Source organism: Sciurus vulgaris, assembly GCF_902686455.1.
Source record: "Sciurus vulgaris genome assembly, chromosome: 1".
Classification (NCBI taxonomy): Eukaryota; Metazoa; Chordata; class Mammalia; order Rodentia; family Sciuridae; genus Sciurus; species Sciurus vulgaris.
In genome coordinates this window covers 168570293-168590201 of record NC_136461.1, presented here as the reverse complement: position 1 = coordinate 168590201, position 19909 = coordinate 168570293, and the positions used below count along the sequence as shown (strand labels likewise).

Sequence of the window (19909 nt, the reverse complement as noted above, 5' to 3'; positions counted from 1 at the left end):
GTAACTCGGTGGTAAAATGTACTGGGGTTCATCCCCAGTACACCATCTCCACACACACCCCCCCCCCAAAAAAAAACAAGTAGGGACAGAAGTCTCCTGGTGAGCAGGCAGAATGTCTCTGCATTCATTGAATGTGAAAAGTAGGCAACTGAGGTTGCTTAATTATGAGGTTCAGGGGTTTTAGCAAGAGTACTGCGTGTCCCTGGGCCTGACAGTGGCACATACAGATTTACATTGATTTATAAAGGCAGTATGCCCTCAATAAACCCATCAGAATTCAAAAAACGCTTTGAATACATCTAACCTACTGAATATCGGAGCCTCGCAACACCACACACTGCAGTGTCAGTTGTTTCCTCTAGTGATCATGTGGCTGACTAGGACCTGTGGCTCACCACCACTTCTCAGCTTCAAGAGAGTATCATACAACATATCTCCAACCCAGGAAAAGATCAAAATTCAAAACTTGAAGTACAATTTCTACTGTATGTGTATCACTGTCACACCATCATAAAGTTATGAAATTGCAAATCAGGGACTTGTGGATACCTCAAAAGATTCCTGTTAGGTTTTTTTTGTTTTGTTTTGTTTTGATGCTGGAGATTAAACCCAGGGTGCTCTACCACTGAGCTACATCCCCAGTTCTTTTTTTTTTTAATTTTATTTTATGGTAGAATCTCACTAAGTTGCTGAGGTCGGCGTCAACATTCAATCCGCCTTCCTCATTCTCCCGGATCACTGGGATTACAGGCATATGCCACCATGTCTGGCAGTGAAGTATTTTAGAGTATTAAGGATAACACGCCTGGCGAGAGGGAGGGGTAAAGGGGAAATTGGTGTTATTGTCTGGTCATTAGACAATCTGGCAAGATTTTTCATTCAGTATAATTTTGTAGATGGATTCCCAGAATACAGAGGGTTTAAGGTGAAGGAAGGGCTTTAAGGGAACTGAAATATGGGTATGTATTTACAATAGTGCTAGGTCATGGATGCCTGTGAAGCAACCTGCCAGTCTGCAGACGTCATCAGAGTCCCTAAGTGATGACTTCAAAATAGTAACTGTGCTGGGCATCGTGGTGGGCATGCCTGTAATCCCAGCGGCTGGGGAGGCTGAGGCAGGAGGATCACAAGTTCAAAGCCAGCCTCAGCAAGAGTGAGATGCTAAGCAACTCAGTGGACCCTGATGGCTGGGGATATGGCTCAGTGGTTGAGTGCCCCTGAGTTCAAATCCCTGGTACCACCCCACACACCGCCAAAAAAAAACAAAACAAACAACAACAACAACAAAAAAACTATGATTTGCAAACTTCTTAAAGACTATCTTTCTTTTTTAACTACTAAAGCATAAGCTACTTGGGCCATGTCTCTCTTATTCACCAATATAAACCCATAGGCTAGCATGTAGTGAGAACCATCCAGTTGTGGATGCTTCCTTTATAGCACTCCCTGTTCTAAGTGTGTTGTCTCAGTAAAAGGTAGGGTTTAATCCTATGAATTTCACAGGAGGGGAAACTGAGTCTTAATGAGGGTAATTTGCCCCAGGATCATATAAGTAGGAAGTGGTGGAGCCATCTTAAGACCCTAGAACCTTTACTGCAGGGAAGTAAAGTGCATGTGACCACTACACACAATTGGTGCTCAATAATGAGTAAATGAACTCATTTTAAATGAAGAAAAAGTGGCATACTCTAACAGCTGAATGTTTTTAGAACATGCCGTGAATGAATGAATATGTCAACTTTTATTTTGTTCTATTAGGTTTTCTTTTAAAAGGGCTTATGTCCAGAATTAGGATTCAGTTAATTATAGCTTTGTGAGAACTATAGACAATTTCACATTTTCCTTATGGTTTGAAGCAAACTATCTCCATAAATTGCAGGATTTCCACAATGCTTATTGTGTCTGTAACCAGCAATACATTTTGTAGTACATAGCTAAGTGTATCCCCGACCACTTTTGTCAGAGCGTCGGGTGTGGTTATGGTTTTTCCAGGCCAGTTGTGACTTGTAAAAGTTCATTTTTCTTGTGTACTAGATGTTATAAATATTTGTAGATGAATGCCTAATGTATTCCATCTGCTCTGTTTTTGTCATCTTTTTTGCTGCTGTGACTAAAAGATCTGACCAGAACAATTTTAGGTGAGGAAAAGTTTATTTGAGAGCTCACAATTTCAGAGATCTCAGTCCATAGAAGTCCAGCACCTTTCCTCGGGGCTCTGAACATCATGGCGGAAGTGTGTGGCAAAGGGAAGCAGCTCAGGAAACAGAGAAAGAAACTCCACTCACCAGATACAAATATATACCCCAAAGCCACACTCACAGTGAACCACTTCCTCCAGCCACACCCCACCTGCTTCCAGTTACCACCCAGTTAATCCCATCAGGGTTTAATTCACTGATCAGGTTAAGGATATACTACAATCAAATCTCCTCCAAACCTTGCATTGTCTCATAGGTGAACTTTTGGGAGATACCACACATCTAAACCATAAAAGCATCCTACTGATAAAATTATAGTTGATTTCATAATAATTTGATCTACCAAAAGCAATGTTAGTGTTCATTTAATTTAAATCATTAATTTTGTGGCACTGGGAATTAAACCTAGGGCCTCACACTTGCTATGCAAGCACTGTACCACTGAGCTATATCCTAGCTCTTTTTATTTTATTTTGACACCGAGTTTTGCTAATTGCCCAGGCTGGCCCCTAACTTCTGATCCTCCTGCCTCAGAAGGAGTACTTTTATTTTTAAGCAGCATGAACTGGAGAGAAAAGTTCAAGGAGAGAAAAGGAAGACAATGCATTAAAGAGGAAAGTTAATAATAACTATTATGTGTCCAGTTTTCTTCTAGAAATAATGGGTTCTGAGACTAATTGGAATTATTTGGAGAGTTACTCAGGTACAATATTTGAATTGTGATTTTATCCCTTCTTATAAGGCATCATGGTTTTGTGAAATGAGTAGGAGTTGGCATCACAGAGGCCTGAGTTCAGATCCTATCTTCTCCTCATCCTTGTAAGGATTAGGGATAATGTAAGTGGAAATGCCAAGTGATGATTGGCAAATAACACTAAATGTTATTAGTTCTTTAGTTAGTTCCCTATTGCTGCTGTAACAAATTACTACAAATTAGGCTTGAGACAACACACACATTAGCTTTCAGTTCTGCAGGTCAGAAGTCTGACCTGGGTCTCTGGGCTGAAGGGACGTGTCCGAGGTGCTAGGGAGACTCTCCCTCCCCCCCCAGCCCCCACCCCCTGTAGCTTTTGCCATCACTCCTTCTCTCCTGGATCCTTTCTCTATTCTACAGCTGGTAGAGTCTTTACATCACCCTGGACTCTGACTTCTTCTGCCTGCCTTTTTAGCAAACCCTTGTGATTACTTAGGGCTCACTGTGATAACCCAGTATAATCTCTTGTAAAATCAGCTGGTTAGCATTCTTAATTATGTGCATCCTTAATTCCTCCATTATCATGTAACACAGATATTCACAGGTCCTGGGATGATGTAGGCATCTTTTTTAGGGACTATTCTGCATACCAAGTGCTTTCTCCTTTCGATGTTCATTCATTCATTCATTCATTTGTAAGGGAAATTAAGAATAATGAAAATACCTTTACCCTTAAGAAAACTATTTAGGCAGAGAGCTTATATTAAAAAAAGCAGAGAGCTTATCCAAAAAAAAAAAAAAAAAAAAAGAACATTTTTTATTAACAATACAAGGAAGTGAGCCCCAGTATGAGACATTCAAATTTTGCTTTTAGTGAGAGATCGCTTGGGTATATGAAAAAAGGAATTCTCCAGAATTTTGGATTTTCTGATATTAACAATGTAATGAGGGCTCCCACTTCCTCCCCAAAAGGTAGATGTGGATTTAAGTTGCATTAAGGTAAGACCAAGAAGGTGATAGTCTACTTCCATTTTGTCGTGGTGAATCCCTGCCAATTTCTGAATGACATAAAAATCTGTTTGTGTTTTTTTGTTGTTGTTTTGTTTTTGTTTTGTTTTTGTACCAGGAATTGGAATCAGGGGCACTTAACCACAAAGCCACATCCCCAGCCTTTTTAATGTTTTATTTCGAGACAGGGTCTTGCTAAATTGCTGAGGTTGGCTTTGAACTTGAGATCCTCCTGCCTCAGCCTCATAAGCAGCTGGGATTACAGGTCATGAGCCACCGTGCCCATAATAAAAAAATCTGCAGTGTAGCCAAAGGAGTGCTGCCAGCAGGGTGAAAAGTCTAAAAAAAATATATGAGAAATTTAGGGATATTCATGACAGGGTCTTCAAATACTTTGATGACAGTCATACAAAAAGGAAGATTTATCTTTGGAAAGTGTGAAGTTTGAAAAAAAATAGAATAAACGTGTGGGAGTTAGATTTAAGCTCATTATGGTAACTTCATGGGGTTATGTTTTCAGGAAATGAAATTAGCTACTCCTTGAGATAATGGGTGTCCTGTTAGTATAGCCATTCACATAGAATCTAGACAACAAATGACAAAGAATGTGCTCACAAAGTCCTTTGTTCGTTTATTGACCATTGTACTTACATTGTGATCATTTCATTGCCAACCTCTCTATCAATTATGACCTTCTGTGCTGAACCTCTCATACTCATTTTTAGCTTGGCTGAGGAGGTGCCGTTGACTGGATGAATGGAGGATTTATGGATAAGGTTGAGGGTAGGACAGTGGGACCGTTGGAGTCTCTCCCATGCTGAGACTCAATTTTCTGAACTAGGATCTGAGCTATTATTAGAGAATAGGATTGGGATCCAGAAAGGAGGTGGTAGTGAGGCATTCTGAGTGGGAACTACAGTGCAGAAAGGCCCAGAGAGGAGCAGGAACAAATCTGAATAGAGAATTCTAGCTCAGATGCTAGAATTGGGGCATATGGCTGAATCTTGATACTTGAAGGTCTTTAATTTCAGGGATATTGGATTCCTCATTTTTGTAATCAGGATGCTAATTACATGATTGATTTGTGATGAAAGTAAAGTGCTTGACAATGACATAGATCATGACTCCTTTGGGAGTAGCTGGAGGCCTTTGCCTAAATATGGGAATAAAGAGTTAAAATATAGATCTAGGCAATGGCAGCAAGAATGTAAAGGAAGGATGTTATGGTGTAGATGTGGTGTCTCCCAAGAGCTCACCTGTGAGACAATGCAAGAAGTTTTGGAGGAGAAATGATCGGATCATAGCCTTAACCTAATCAGTGAATTAATCCCTGATAGGATTAACTGAGTGGTAACTGATGGGGTGTGCCTAGAAGCAGTGGGTCATTGGGGGCGTGGCTATGGGGTATGTATTTTGTATCTGGAGAGTGGAGTCTCTCTCTCTCTCTCTCTCTCTCTCTCTCTCTCTCTCTGTTATCTGATCATCATGTGAGCTGCTTCCTTCTGCCATGATGTTCTGCCTCACCTTGAGCCCTGAGGAATGGAGCCTGCCATCTATGGATTGAGACCTCTGAAACTGGGAGCCCCTAAATAAACTTTTCCTCCCCCAACATTGTTCTTGTCAGGTCTTCTAGTCACAGCAGCAAAAAAGCTGACTAAAACAAGGGAACAGCTGGAAAGAGGCATGAGTAAAAAGTCAGGACATGGTGGTGAGATAAATAAAAGGTGAAAAGAAGAGGGTATTATAGAGGCCACCTCTGTTCATGGGTGGCCATGAGTATGGACATTTAGATGGGAGTAACATAGAAAAACATTCAGAATATCCATGATTCCCAAATCTGTTTACATTAAGTTGGTGGAAAATGGACTGTTTTTAATATCTATGAACATGGAAAGTCAAGAGTATTAGTCTGTGAAGGGCAACACGTTTTAGAGGATGAGCTGTAGTACTGGCAAAGCCTCATCCTGAGCAGCAGTGCTACATGCAGTAGACACTGTTGCATGACAGCCCTGGGGGGCCTGCAGATGAGACTGCGCAGATGTATCATCACCTTTCATTACATTACCCCTGAGTATGAAGCATTAGCATGCACACCATGCTGTGTCTGCTTTAGGGTAGCGCCCAAGGAAATTTCCCACCCATGTTTGCACTAAGAACAATATGTTTCTGAAGTAACTGGATTTTCTTTTTTTAATTTTGGACTCTGAACTGAATAAATACCTGTGGTTTTTTTTTGTGTGGTGTGGTGTTGTGTGTGTGTGTGTGTGGTGAAAGGGTAGAGGAGGAGGTAGGAGGGGCTACTTTAGCTTTCAGAGCTGGAATTATGTCCCAGTTAAAGAATGTGTGTAATATTTTTTTGTAATATGTTTTTAATGTCTTTTCCTGTTTGTGTTTTATACCTCCATCCTTGTATTCCTGTCCTCCCTTCTTTTTTAATTTATACTGTCTGGAATTTTACACAAACTTGAAAGTAGCCATAAATTCACTTTGGAACAAAGGAGAGTAAGTATACATATATTTCTATTGGTATTAATCTCGACTTTACATAGAAAGGATCAGAGGCTCAGTTAATTGATCTAACACCAAAATCATAATAGGTACTTGGGAACAGTGGCACACACCTGTAATCCCAGTGACTCAGGAGGCTGAGGTAGGAGGTTTGCAAATTTGAGACCAGCCTCAGCAACTCAGTGGGTCATAGATAACTTAGCAAGACCATGTCTCAGAATAAAAAATAAAAAGGGCTGGGCATGTGACTCAGTGGTAAAGTACCTATGGGTTCAATCCCTAGTACCAAAAACAAATAAATAAATCACAATAGGTACAATCTACTGTTGGATAACAAATTGCCCACCTCCCGAATTAACTTCGAACAACAAAAATGTATTTCAGTTTCTGAGAATTAGGAATTTGGGAGCAAATTAATGGCTCTACCTCAGGATTGCATGAGGTTGCTGTCAAGGTGTCAGCCAAGACTGCAGTCGTCCGAAGGCTCGACTGGGGTTGGAGAATATGCTTCCAGCTCACTCACGTGGCTGTTGGCAGGACATCTGCACTCCCTGCCACCTGGGCCCCTCTGTAGTTTTGCTCACAACATGGCAGCTGGCTTTCCCCAGCTGCCATGAGTGAGTGACCCAGAGAGAGACCCAGACAGAAGCTGTCATGTGCACATACAGTCTTGAAAGTGGCACACAATCACTTCTGTGTTCTATTAGTCACACATACCAACCCTGGTAAAATGTGGGTGGAAATTCCACAAGGGTGTGAACTCCAGCTGCAGGGACCACTGGGAGCCTTCTTGGAGGCTGCCAAATACCATGAATAAATAATGTAGCTAAACCTGTGCCATGCTGCCTTGACAAAGGCATTGGATTTAAACTGGCTGTTTTGGCGCCCAGAGATGTTTCAGTTTCATCTCGAAGACTAGGGAAATGAATGTCAGCAAGTGTAATGTTCTGTGATTCTAGTTTTCTTCCTCTGATCCTGCTTACGGTTTCCAGTGCCACCGCAATTTCATCCATACAGCCTCCTGCAACCTCACAATTTTATTTAATGACGACTCAAGGCAAGTTTTTTTTGAATTTTTTTGAACCTTAAGTCAACACTAAGCAATTTAACTTTTGCATAGCTCTAAGGAGTTAAAATAACAGCTAACCTAATACTATAGATGTTCACATTTCTTTGAATGGTGTAGTACAATAAACAATTGATTATAATTTTACTTCCTTGTACTATTTAAGTTTATGGAAAATGTATGTGTCTAAAGGATAAAAGTTTTTGATGATTCCACACTTCCTAAGAGGAAATTGTCAATGTAATGAGAAAACCCATAAAGATATTTTTTATGGAACATCTTTTTACTGCATTGCTGAACTGTAGCCAGTTTTCATCAGGGAAATAGATTAGAGAATGATGTTTCTTGGTTTCAGGAAACTGCTGGACTCTGTTTGGTTTTCAGACCACAAATCATGACTCACCAGTTAAGAACCTGGATAAAAGAACACAGGATCTCATTTGCTCATGGCTGTCACCTGACCTTTTTATGATTTTTATTGTATTTTCATGTGAAATAAGTATAAATCGATGTCACATCAATGTTTAAACCCAACCCCAAATCAGTTTCTTAGCTGAGAATTTTTTTGCACCGTGGTGTTTACTAATTATTACAACTTCAATTTAAATTCACAGGCCACTGCTGTTTGCCTGTGGCTTTTGAATGTTATAATTTTCTTTATGCCTCTAGGACTTCCTTCCAGGCCCTGCTGTGGTATGCCAGTTTTTTTTTGTTGTTGTTTTTTTTTTTTTAACATGCCACAATTTTTATTGCAACGTGGCCATTTTTGTGAGGGTGGGGAGTTTGATCTCAAAACAATGTTCCATTTAAGGCTCTTTTATACAGAAATTGCCATCATGACTGATATTCAAAATATCTTTAGTGTTGGAAGACTCACATGGTAAACATAAAACACCTACATGTATTCAGTAGTGTACACTCAATGGAAAGATGTTAATAACAGCTATTTCTTTTAAGAAGATATGCAGGTAATAGGAATGAACATTGAGGTACTAGGATAAATTGATAAGTTAATGAAACATAATTGGCATTCCTTTTGGGGGATTAAACTCATTTAAAAAAAAGTGCTTTTAATGCATAGTGTTATATTCGTGCTGCCATGTCACAAAAGAAGGCTTGCCAAGGCAAGTGAGGTGTATGAATGCTCCAGCGCCTCACAGAACTACAATCAAGTGCAACTATAAATAATACTGAAAAAAGTTCACCATCTGACCAGTGGATAATACTTTCAAGGCATTCAATCTGCTTACCCTTTGCAGTATTCTAGACTATTCACATTGACAATCACATTCATTGTAGGGCTTGCTGCAAGGGAGGCATATAACCAGTTGTTTTGGCTAAAATAAGATAGGAAGGCATTCCTTGGGTTCTACATAAAAGTAACCATATTAGAGTCTAATGGCAATCACTGACAGCCTGCTTAAATGAATGATATCTCCTTCATTCACTGTGTTGGAAGGGCCCAGTGGAAAGGGAAAAAAACAAAAAACAAAAAACACTAATGCTATTCCAATGGACTGAGCTGGAGAAATGAAACCCCCTTAAGATCCAGATGGCACTTGATGGTCACATTATAACAGTTTTCCTTCAAGTGAAACTACTACATTGCCTCCCAATTTCTCTCCAAGTGTTGATCGGTCCTTAATATCATCCAAGCCATTTACTTGCCACTCGTGTTTAATACCTGTAAATTTCTTCTTAATGGCATCTTTAGAGCTAGCATAAATCATCTTGCTTTTTAACGGTGCACTTTCAGGAGCCCAGAATATAAATACTAGGTCTTCTTTCTTAGACTCTTTTGTTTCGTATGTGGCATCGTACAAAGCATATCGGCAATCATTCAGAGGTAGCAACTTCACAAAAGATGTGTAGGGGTCCTCTACAGTATCACCAATGTCACCCACCAAGATCTGCTTTGCTTCCTCTACAATTATTTGTCTTTTGTCATCACTTAAACAGAAGAGAACTGCTTTCTTTCTTTTTTTTGATCTCCTCTTGTGTAGAAGATTTCCTTACTTTCATATCATTAAAAACTTTGATGACTTCATCATTCACTGTAACTCCAGATGCCATAGTGCCCGCGGCTGTGACTGCGGCAGTGGCTCCGGCTCTGTGGATCTTGGTATGCCAGTTTTGAAATAAGGTGATCAGTTCTATCTAGGGAGAGAACCTTGTCCTTACATTTGACTGACTTATGTGCAAATTAATTTGATAAGTACATTAAGCTTTGTATGATCCGCAGAGAAAAGTAATATTCAATCTCTGTGCCTTTAAAAACTTGTGTTATAGCTACTAGATGAACATTAACCAGAATAATGACGACACTGTGTGAAATAACAGTAGTATTCACAAAATGCTTGAGAAACAAAGAGAAAGGGATTACTTCTGCAAGGTAGTGGAGGGGACAGATGTCAGGAAAGACTTTCACTTAGACAGTGGTCCCCAAATGTGGGTCCCAAGATGATAATAGAATTTTCACTGATTTTGGCAGAATGAAAGGGGGGGAAAGGAGGCAGTGATTAAAAAAATAGACTAAATCCTATAAGCTAACTTTTTGATTTAAAAATTAACCTGAAATTATTTTACTTTATGAAGTCACAATAATAATGTGTATTATAGTGTTTTCTTAATTGCAAAATGAAAATTGGCAGCCTCTTGTCAGTCCACATTTTTGTGAATTCATTCATTCTATGGTCCTTCAAGTTCAAAAGATTACGAGCCTTGTTATGAATGACTACTTGTGAGCTGGGGTTGGAAGAGACACACGCCTGCAGAAAGGAGCTCCTGCTGTTGGCTGCCAACTGCTCAACCACATCTCTATTAAGGGGAAATTAATTTGCAAGAAAGGAAAAAATATGTACTTCCTTTTTACAATTGGTTTTGAATGTTTTTCTTGTACACATCTGGGAGAGAGTTGGGGAAGGTGAGAAGCAAGAGAGAGAGGCTGTACCCACAGTGGTGGAGAGTGTGAACTGTATATGGGAAGTACTGTTACCAGAGTGGAAACTGGTTTGGGGAGAACATTCCCCCATAAAATTTTATACAGTTTAAATAAAGTTAGGCTTGATGAATATAAACCTTCCACATATTTCTATGTGTTAGGTTAAAACGTAAAAAGAACCTTTGTATTTAGAACAAGTTTTTGCAAGGGGAAGGGAGGAAGAGTGAGCTATTGGATCTGTGGTCTTAGCAAATCGGCAGTAATAGAATCTTAAACTGGGCCACACTGAAGGCTGGCTCTGTCCAGTGTCCTCATTCAGCTCACCTACAGTAGCAAAGCTGCTCATCCATTCGCATGTGGATCCCTCTCTGGAATTGAACTATATTTGTAATTTTAAGGTATGTGTCATCTCTGAAGGTTTCAAGGAGAGAACCACAAAGACTTTTTTTTTGCCAGTTTTATGCCTCTAAATTTATTTTTTATTTGTTCTTATTAGTTATACATGACATTAGAATGTATTTTGACCTATTGTACACATACGGAGTATAACTTGTCATTCTTCTGGTCATACATGATGTAGAATCACACCAGTCGTGTAATCATATATGCACATAGGAAAGTAATGTCTGATTTATTCTTCTCTTCCCTATTCTCATTCCCCCTTCCTTCCCTCCCTTCATTCCCCTTTGACTAATCCAAAGTACTTCTATTCTTCGCTAACCCTGCCCCCCATTGTGAGTTAGCATCTGCATATCAGAGAAAACATTTGGCCTTTGGTTTTTTGTTTTTTTGGAATCGCCTCATTTTACTTAGCATGATAGTCTCCAGTTTCATCCATTTACTGGCAATGCCATAATTTCATTTCTTTTATGTCTGAGTAGTATTCCATTGTGTATATATAGCACATTTTCTTTATTCATCTGTTGAAGGACACCTAGGCTGGTTCCATAGTTTAGCTATTGTAAATTAAGCTGCTATAAACATTGATGTGGCTGCGTCACAGTAGTATGCTGATTTTAAGTCCTTTGGTATAAACTGAGGAGTGGGATAACTGGCTCAAATGGTGGTTCCATTCCAAGTTTTCTGAAGAATCTCCATACTGCTTTCCAGAGTTGTACACCAATTTGCAGTCCTACACAAAGACTATTAAAAGATTGAGTAGTATCAAAGGGATGTTTAAGAAAATTATAGGGATCCCTCTACCTGACCTGAGGGGCAGTGACCTTATTGGAACTTAATCTGTCTTGAGTTCTCCAGCATAAGTACTTTCAGAAAAGATCGAAGATTTCCTTGAAAACTTGCCAGATAACAATTGTAAATAACAGGTTTCATCTCTACTGTGCACTTGGATGCAATCATGGCAGAGGACCAAGCAGGAGGACTCAGGTCAGATTGCTCCATTTGAATCCTTGTCCCACCTCTTCCTCCTCTTACAACTGTGTGGTCCCAGCCTTGGTAAGCCTCAGATTCCTGCTGTCTACAATAGTGACAATGGTTCTTACTTTGTAGGGCACATGCAGTAAACACAAACTACTATTCTTCTTATACTTTTTATTTCTGTTATTGTTTCCTTTTGAAAGGAGTGCCTTTCTCCTGTCCCCTCTCTTTTCTGTTGTTTACTGTCTCCCATCTTTGAGTCTGGAAGGTGTGAATTTGTGTGGACTGCTGGTTCTTCAAGATTCCTTGAAACTAAAGCTAATGTTTACAGGGCAGATCATTTATTTTGATTAGCTCATATATATAAGCAAATTAATCAAAACCTAGTATACTATTTCTAGCCAAGTCATGTAGAGAAATAATGTTAAATATTTATACAAATTATACATTCTCTCAATAATCCTCAGACCTCCATCTCCCCATGACCTTTAGCAAGTCAGCAATGGAAATTTTGGAAGTGGGTGAACTCACCGGTGATGATGAATGAGTGAGTCTTTACCTACTTTCTTATTTGCAAAAAGCAAAAAATGAGAAAAGTGGTCTCCAGGGGTGGAATCATAACCTGATCTGGCACGCAGAGGAATGTGTTGAAGGCTCTCTGCCCTGAAATGACCAGCTGAGTTGCTGGGTAGAGAGAGAAACTAAGAAGGACCCTTTTATTCCTTTCATACACTCCCAAGAAGCTATTTTGTAACTAAATTAAAAAGAGGTGGAGGAATCCCGAGGTTACATTTTTTTGTTTTTTGTTTAGAAAGTCTTTTGGGTAGGATGTGGGGGGGCGGGGGGGGAGGTACTCATACACTGCTGGTGGGACTGCAAATTGGTGCTACCATTATGGAAAGCAGTATGGAGATTCCTCGGAAGAGTTGAAATGGAACCACCATTTGACCCAGCTATTCCACTCCTCAGTTTACACACAAGGAACTTAAAATCATCATACTACAGTGACACAGCCACATCAATGTTTATAGTAGCTCAATTCACAATAGCCAAACTATGGAACCAGCCTAGATGCCCTTCAACAGATGAATGGATAAAGAAAATGTGCTATTCATACACAATGGAATATTATTCAGCATTAAGGGACCATGAAATTATGGCATTTGCAGATAAATAGATAGAACTGGAGACTATCATACCAAGTGAAATAAGCCAGTCCCAAAGAACCAAAGGCTGAAAGTTTTCTTTGATATGTGGATGCTAATCACAATGGTGGGAGTGGCTAGGGAAAAATTGAGGCACTTTGGGTTAGGCAGAGGGGCGTGAAGGGAGGGGAGAGGGTATGAGCAGAGGAAAGAAAGTAGAATGAGTCTGACATTATATACTATGTACATATCTGATTACACAACCAGTGTTATTTTATAACATGTACAACCAAAAGAAAGAGAAGTTATACTCCATTTATGTATGATATGTCAAAATGCATTCTACTGTCATGTATAACTAACTAGAACAAATTTAAATTTTTTTAAAGTCTGGAAAAGTTGAATTGGCCTAACCTGGAAGAACACTGCTTTGAGTTATTAATTCATTGAATCAATAATCACTGGACTCCTGACGTGTGCCAGACATTGCCCAGGACGATAGAGATAAAACAGGGCAAGACCCTGTTCTCATGAAACTTGTTGCCTGGTGGAGAAAATTATTCTGATGAATTCCTTCAGAGTCCCACAGTGACCTTGCCCTTTGTGGTAAGGGACGCCCTGAGGGTTGGCCCTGAGCACTGTGTTTAGTAGTTGCTGAGATTATCCAGGTTTGAAGGCACAGGACTGCACTCCCAGCTACTCAGGAGGCTGGGCAGAAGGAACACGAGTGCAAGCTTGAGGCTAGCCTTGGCAACTTTGCGAGACCCTGCCTCAAAAACGAAAAGGGACTGGGATGTAACTCAGTGGCCGAAGCCCCCTGGATTCAATTCCTGGTACCTCAGAAATAAAGAAAAAGAAAATTCTCTGAGACTTTGGTGTGTGTTTGTAGTTTTGTTACACTGATTACCAAACACTGACTTTCCATTAAAGAGTATTTTTGACCTTTCAGAACTGATTGTTGTGGCTGTGGAGATCTATTTTTGTCTTGCTTTCTCAAGTTCTTGTTCTTTGTGGTAGTCAGAAAGGAAAATACCGCTGTAATAGAATAAGCTCTATGTTATCTGTGGTACTCCCACTTTGCCGTGCTGTGAAGCAAACTTTTGATTTGCCTAATGTCGCTTTGTGCTTAACCTACCTAGGGTTTTGCCCTAATACACTTGGCTCTCACTATGCTTTCTTAAGTTTCAATGCCAATTTTAATGACGTTTAGCAAGCTTGGATGAGACAAAAACCCGGATAATATTGCATATGCTGATAAAGCCATGAAAACGACCTTCAGATTTCCGTAGGCTGGTGGCTTGTAAAGGAGAGGAGGGTTGGTTTTAACCTTATCCTCAACTTTACCCCTTGTTTTAAAAAGAAGTGTTAAATAAAGCACAGCATGTTAGATATAGCATTTCAGCTGTAGAATGCGTATCAAATCATCCTATTTTTTAACTCTGGAATTTTTTTTTTTTGTACCAGGGATTGACCCAGGGTCACTTAACAACTAAGTCACATGCCCAGTTCCCTCTTTTTAAATTTTTTTTTTTAATTTTTTTGTGAGGAGACAGTGTCTTGCTAAGTTCTTAGGGCCTCACTAAGTTTCTGAGGCTGGCTTTGAACTTGGAATTCTCCTGCCTCAACCTCCCACATCACTGGGATTATAGGTGTGTGCCCCCTCACCCAGCTTGTTTTTAACTATGGATATATTGTATTAAGCAGTTTGGAACAACTATTCTCTTAAGTACCACCCACAGATTATTCATTAATTATGATAGGAAAAAGGTATGTTCACAATGGGAAAATCTGACAGATGTCACTATAACTGATGTCTAACATCATCAATAATGATGATGATTGGCTGGCACTTATCCTGGTGAGATGCAATGGGAAATGCACAGCATAGACTAGGTGAACTTATTGCCAAAGTATGTCTAACTTCAATCTGATTATAAGGATACGAGCAGACAAATTCAGATTATAATGTAGAGCTTGGACTCTTCAAAAATGCCATTGTTGTGAAAGTAAAACACAATAAATACATAATAAAGCCAGGCACGTGGCACACACATGTAATTCCAGCAGCTTGGGAGGCTGAGGCAGGAGGATCACAAGTTCAAAGTCAGCCTCAGCAAAATCAATGTGCTAAGCAACTCAGTGAAACCCTGTCTCAAAATACAAAATAGGGCTGGGGGTGTGGCTCAGTGGTTGAGTACCCCTGAGTTCAATCACTGGTACCCCTCCCCACAAAAAACACGTGATAATAAAAGAAACAAATATGATGGTTGTATGACTAGATGCTGGTTTCAAAAATGAAGGAATGGAAATTTGAGGCAAAGGGATGGAGGAAGAAAATGTCTGCGAAGGGGATTCAGGGGTCAATTGAAAAATTTGAAGATAGTCATTTTTTTAGGTAATACTTTTGTATTAGTATTAAATTCCTTGTATCTGTTTGTTATAAAGGATACATGGATGCCTTCTTCCTTAGGAGATGAAGCTGAAATATTTTAGATGTGAAATGCAACGTTCAGATGGTTCAAGAGGAAAGTGGATGTGAATGGAGAGGAGGACCGAGGGACAAGCCAGGTGGCAGACGTTGGCTCGGTCAAGACGAAGGGAGGACCTGTGCTCATGGAATCATTCTTAAAATTTACCCGAAGTGGGGTCGGGGGAGGCTCTCTGCCATGACCCACGTGGAGGAGAAAAGGGTCTACTGCCGGAGGAGGATGTTGGCTGTTTATCAATTACCCAAAAAACTTATCTACTCAATAAACACACAAGAGCCAATACCCTTTTTAAATGAGAGGGGGTATGATGGGTCTGACCAGACCAGCTCTGGCCTCTAACAGCATGGAGTAGCCCAACTCTCTTCTATTTATAACACACAGGTAAAGGGGGCCAAGACCGGGAGGAGCTTCTTCTGTGATGGGCAGGATAGGGTGGAGTTAAGGGAGCCATTCTCTCAGGGGAACCAGACGGGACTGATTCTGCTAGATGAGAATGGCTCCCCACACCCAAAGGTCTCCCATTTTTCACAATGGTAGAAGAAACTAACAAAAGTCTACTTGAAGGCAATTATAAAAATCTGGTTCAAAAACAAAAGACATAAGAAAATAGGAACAACTTACATGTAGCCTCATGGTCTCCTGTCTTCTCTGCTGTCACCAGCCCTGTGACCATGGCCTGATGCCGTCATATAACATGCCACAAACTGGGTTGACTTAAAGCAGGAATTTATTGTCTTACGGTTCTGGAGGCCAAACATCCAAAACCAAAGTGCCAAATGGTCACATTCTCTCTGACACCCGTAGGGAAGCATCCTTCCTTGCCTCTGGCTGACTTTTGGTGGTTGCCAGCAGTCCTTGGCGCTCCTTGGCTTGTAGCTGTAGTGCTTCAGTCTTTGCTTCTGTCTTTACATGGTGTTCTTTCTTCATGTGTGTCTGTCTCGGTGTTTCTGTTAAGGACACCAGTCACATTGGATTAAGCCCACCCTAATGACCTCATCTTAAGTTTTTTTACATTTGCAGAGACCTTATTTCCAAATAAGGTCACATTCGCAGGTATGGTGTGTTAGTCAGCTTTCTGTCACTGTAACAAAATACCTGAAATAAAAAGGAGGAAAGGTTTATTTCAGCTCATGTTTTTTGAGGTTTCAGTTCATAGTCACTTACTTTGGGTGGGAGGTAAGGCAAACATCATAGCAGGAAGTGTGCAGTAGAGGAAAACTGCTCACGTCCTGATGGCCAGGAAAGAAGAGGGGGTTAGGGGTAACACAAAATACACCTTTCAAAGATACCACCTCCTGGAGCTGGGCATGGTGGTGCACGCTTGTAATCCCAACAGCTTGGGAGGCTGAGGCCGGAGGATCACAAATTCAAAGCCAGCCTCAGCAGCTTAGGAAGATCCTGACTCTAAATAAAATATTAAAAAGGCTGGGGATGTTGTTCAGTGGTTAAGCTGACCAAGCCTGTAGCACATGGCGTTTGAGGGACATTTCAGACCCAAACCATAACATGTAGGGTACTAAGGGCTAAATATATCTTTTGGGGGAGACACAGACTCATAATAATCTCTATCTTTGTTTCTCCAACTCCCAAGCACACAGGGCAGGCAAGGGAGCTGCTGAAACAAAATGAACTCCGAGGTCCCTTCAGCTGAGTCTGAAGTTCTTTGTATCCACCTTCCACTTTCACACATTAGTCAGCTTCGGGGAGTCAATCCCAGGAGAGACTGGGTGAGGGGGGCTTTCAGTTGTTATGAAACACATAAGCAATATGGTCTTTGGCAAGCATAATTCATAACTCATGTAAATTCTTAGCATCCTGGGCTGTTTCGTCTTGCTTGGCAAAGTCATCCTCTTTGTCCTTGTTTTTATTTATCTGAATGATAGTTGGTCAAAACATTTCCTAAGCTGAATTGCCATCCTGTTACCCCATAAAACTATGGAACACGAATTAACATTAAAAAAAAAAAAAACCACATACACACATCTAATTGTTACATCTCAAATGATTTCAGATGTGGAACAGGCGGCCAGCTGGAGCAGATTAATAAGGGAAATCAAGACTCCTCCTTCTGTCTCTGTCCTTCAGACTGAAAAAAAGGCCAGATAAGAAGAGAGGACACTCTGTAATGAATAAAGGCAGTTGTACCTTCAAACTATGCCGCCTCTCCTGCTGGGTCTGCTCTGAGTATCTGAAGGAGGAGAGACTTTGAGGTGCTCTGGGGACTTGCAAGCAGAGGAGGTGGGGCCTAAATGGAGATAAGGATCTGTCCACACTTTTCCTGACGTCCCTCTGCTTCAAAGAGAAAACTGTGTCAACACCAGGGAAGGGGAGAGTCAAAAAAGGACTCCGGATCCTACGATGACACGTGGACAAGACGCCTCTGCCCCCTCCTGCATTTCCCAGCATGTGACCTCAGGTGGACACCAAGTGTGTAACCCAGGACAGGGTCCTGTCTCACCTGGGAAATCTCTGACTTGGGAACAGGAAGCAAAAATCATGGAGAAATGGAATCTGATCCTAAATGGAATAGTGCCGTTTCCCCCGACTTTCAGAAATTACATAAACAGTTTATGATTGTATTGTGTTGTCCTTAGGAAAGCCTCTTCTGTCACTTGCTGCCAACATTAGGTAAAAGCACTGGGAAGTCACACTGGGTCATTATTATTCTGGTCTTTCTCTGCCATTCCTTCAGCAGTGGGAGTTATGGGTTTGTCTGAATTTCCATTATTGCCTCTTATTGTCAAGGCCTCTGTCTTAGTCACTGAAAATTGTATTGCACTGGATGGATGCCGAGAGGTCATTTCCTTTAGTGTGAGAGAAACTGCATTTTTTTTATGATGGTGTGTGACTTTGCAAGTGATTTCAATATCTTTCTTATTAAAAATTAATTCATACATATGCCTGAACTCTTTCTTCAGTGCATATAGCTCTTCTCCAAGACTGGGAGAGGAACCATGAGAAGTAAGGGGTGACGAACAGCACCCAGTTCAAGAGAGAGGTCATGACAATGGCAACGGCGCCTGGCATGACCAGGATTGATGAGACAAGGGCACGTGATAAGTGGCAGCGATTCTTTACGCTCAAACATGGGGTGTCACTGGGATTTATAGTGTGAAAGAGAGGGGAGGAGAAGACATGGTCCCGAGTTAAGAATTTAAATTATATGTATTATACTTGTAATCACTGGAATCTTCTCATCAAATCAGAGCGTTTCAGTATTGGAAGAGGACCTTGTATTTTCTTTTTTTTGGGGGGGGGGGGGGGGGATGGTACCCAGATTGAACTCAGGGACACTCAACCACTGAGCCACATCCCCAGCCCTATTTTGTATTTTATTTAGGGACAGGGTCTCACGGAGTTGCTTAGCACCTCACTTTTGCTGAGTTGAACTTGTGATCCTCCTGCCTCCGTCTCCCGAGCTGCTGGGATTACAGGCTTGTGCCACCATGACCGGCAGGACCTTATATTTTATGGATGCGTATTCCATCAATCCCACACTCCCTTCAAGCACTGATTCTGTCAATTTCATATTCCCTCTTCTGCCCTTCCAACAACCTATCAGTTATCTATTGCTACATAACAAATCAACCCAAAATCGAGTGACTTGAAACCACAGACACTGAGCAGTTTAGGATTCTGGGCATCAGCAATTTGCACTGAGCTTAGCAAGATGGGTCTTCTGTTGGTCTCACTGGGCTCGCTCGTGTGGGACAGTCAGAAGCTGGTGGTCAGGGATGACACCACTCACATCTGTGGAGCAGAGGTCTGCAGCTCCCAGCAGGCTGCCTCAGGCTTTGACCAGCCACTGGGTTCCACAAGTGGCCAAAGAGGTCAACTGCCAATGCAATTGGGTCCCATTTGTTAATGTGTCATTGATCAAAGCAATCACATGGCCAAGCTCACGTGCAAGGAGTTGAGGGGTAAGACTCCATTTCTCTGTGGAAGGGACAGCAACATAGGGTTTCCAGGGAAGATATGGGAATTTAGAGAGTGAAAGGGTCACTCCTTTTGGGCTTCATCTTAGAGCTCAGAAGGGGCCGAGGAACTGAGCGGGGACATGGGCTGAACTGAGCCTACTTCTGAACCAGAGGGGACCTGGGAGAAGAAATGGGCCTGGGTAGGCATTTGATGAGATAATAGGGAGAACTCCCAGCCCCAGAAGGTCAAGTTAGGAGACAGGACTCATTCTGAGGTGCACAGCAGACATCTCCTAAGCCTCCCAGAGTGAAGTGGAGGGAACGGAGGGAACCGAAGTTTTACAGAGAAATGTTTTTCTAATAACCATTATCTTGACCTCATTTTAGTTTCTGGCTGTTATGACTTGAGGAGAAGGGATTAGAGTTTTCTATGGATGATTCCTGCTTTTTAACTTGGCTCCACACAAAACTCTCATCGTAGTTTGGCTTTATTGTTTCTTAACCTTCCACATAGATTCTATTTTCTCTTTCTTGTCCTTATCACCTCAATATTTTATTTACCATAA

The 19909-nt window shown here is 41.0% G+C and overlaps 1 protein-coding gene and 1 pseudogene across 2 annotated transcripts in view; one reads left to right on the top strand and one right to left on the bottom strand.

Moving 5' to 3' along the window:
* The window catches only part of RAD54B (RAD54 homolog B), a 744820-nt gene that overhangs the window by 576723 nt on the left and 148188 nt on the right, over positions 1–19909 (top strand). The window lies entirely within an intron of this gene.
* Positions 8185–9589, bottom strand: LOC306662126 (cofilin-2-like; annotated as a pseudogene). The gene has a single exon. The product of its transcript is annotated as a cofilin-2-like (transcript).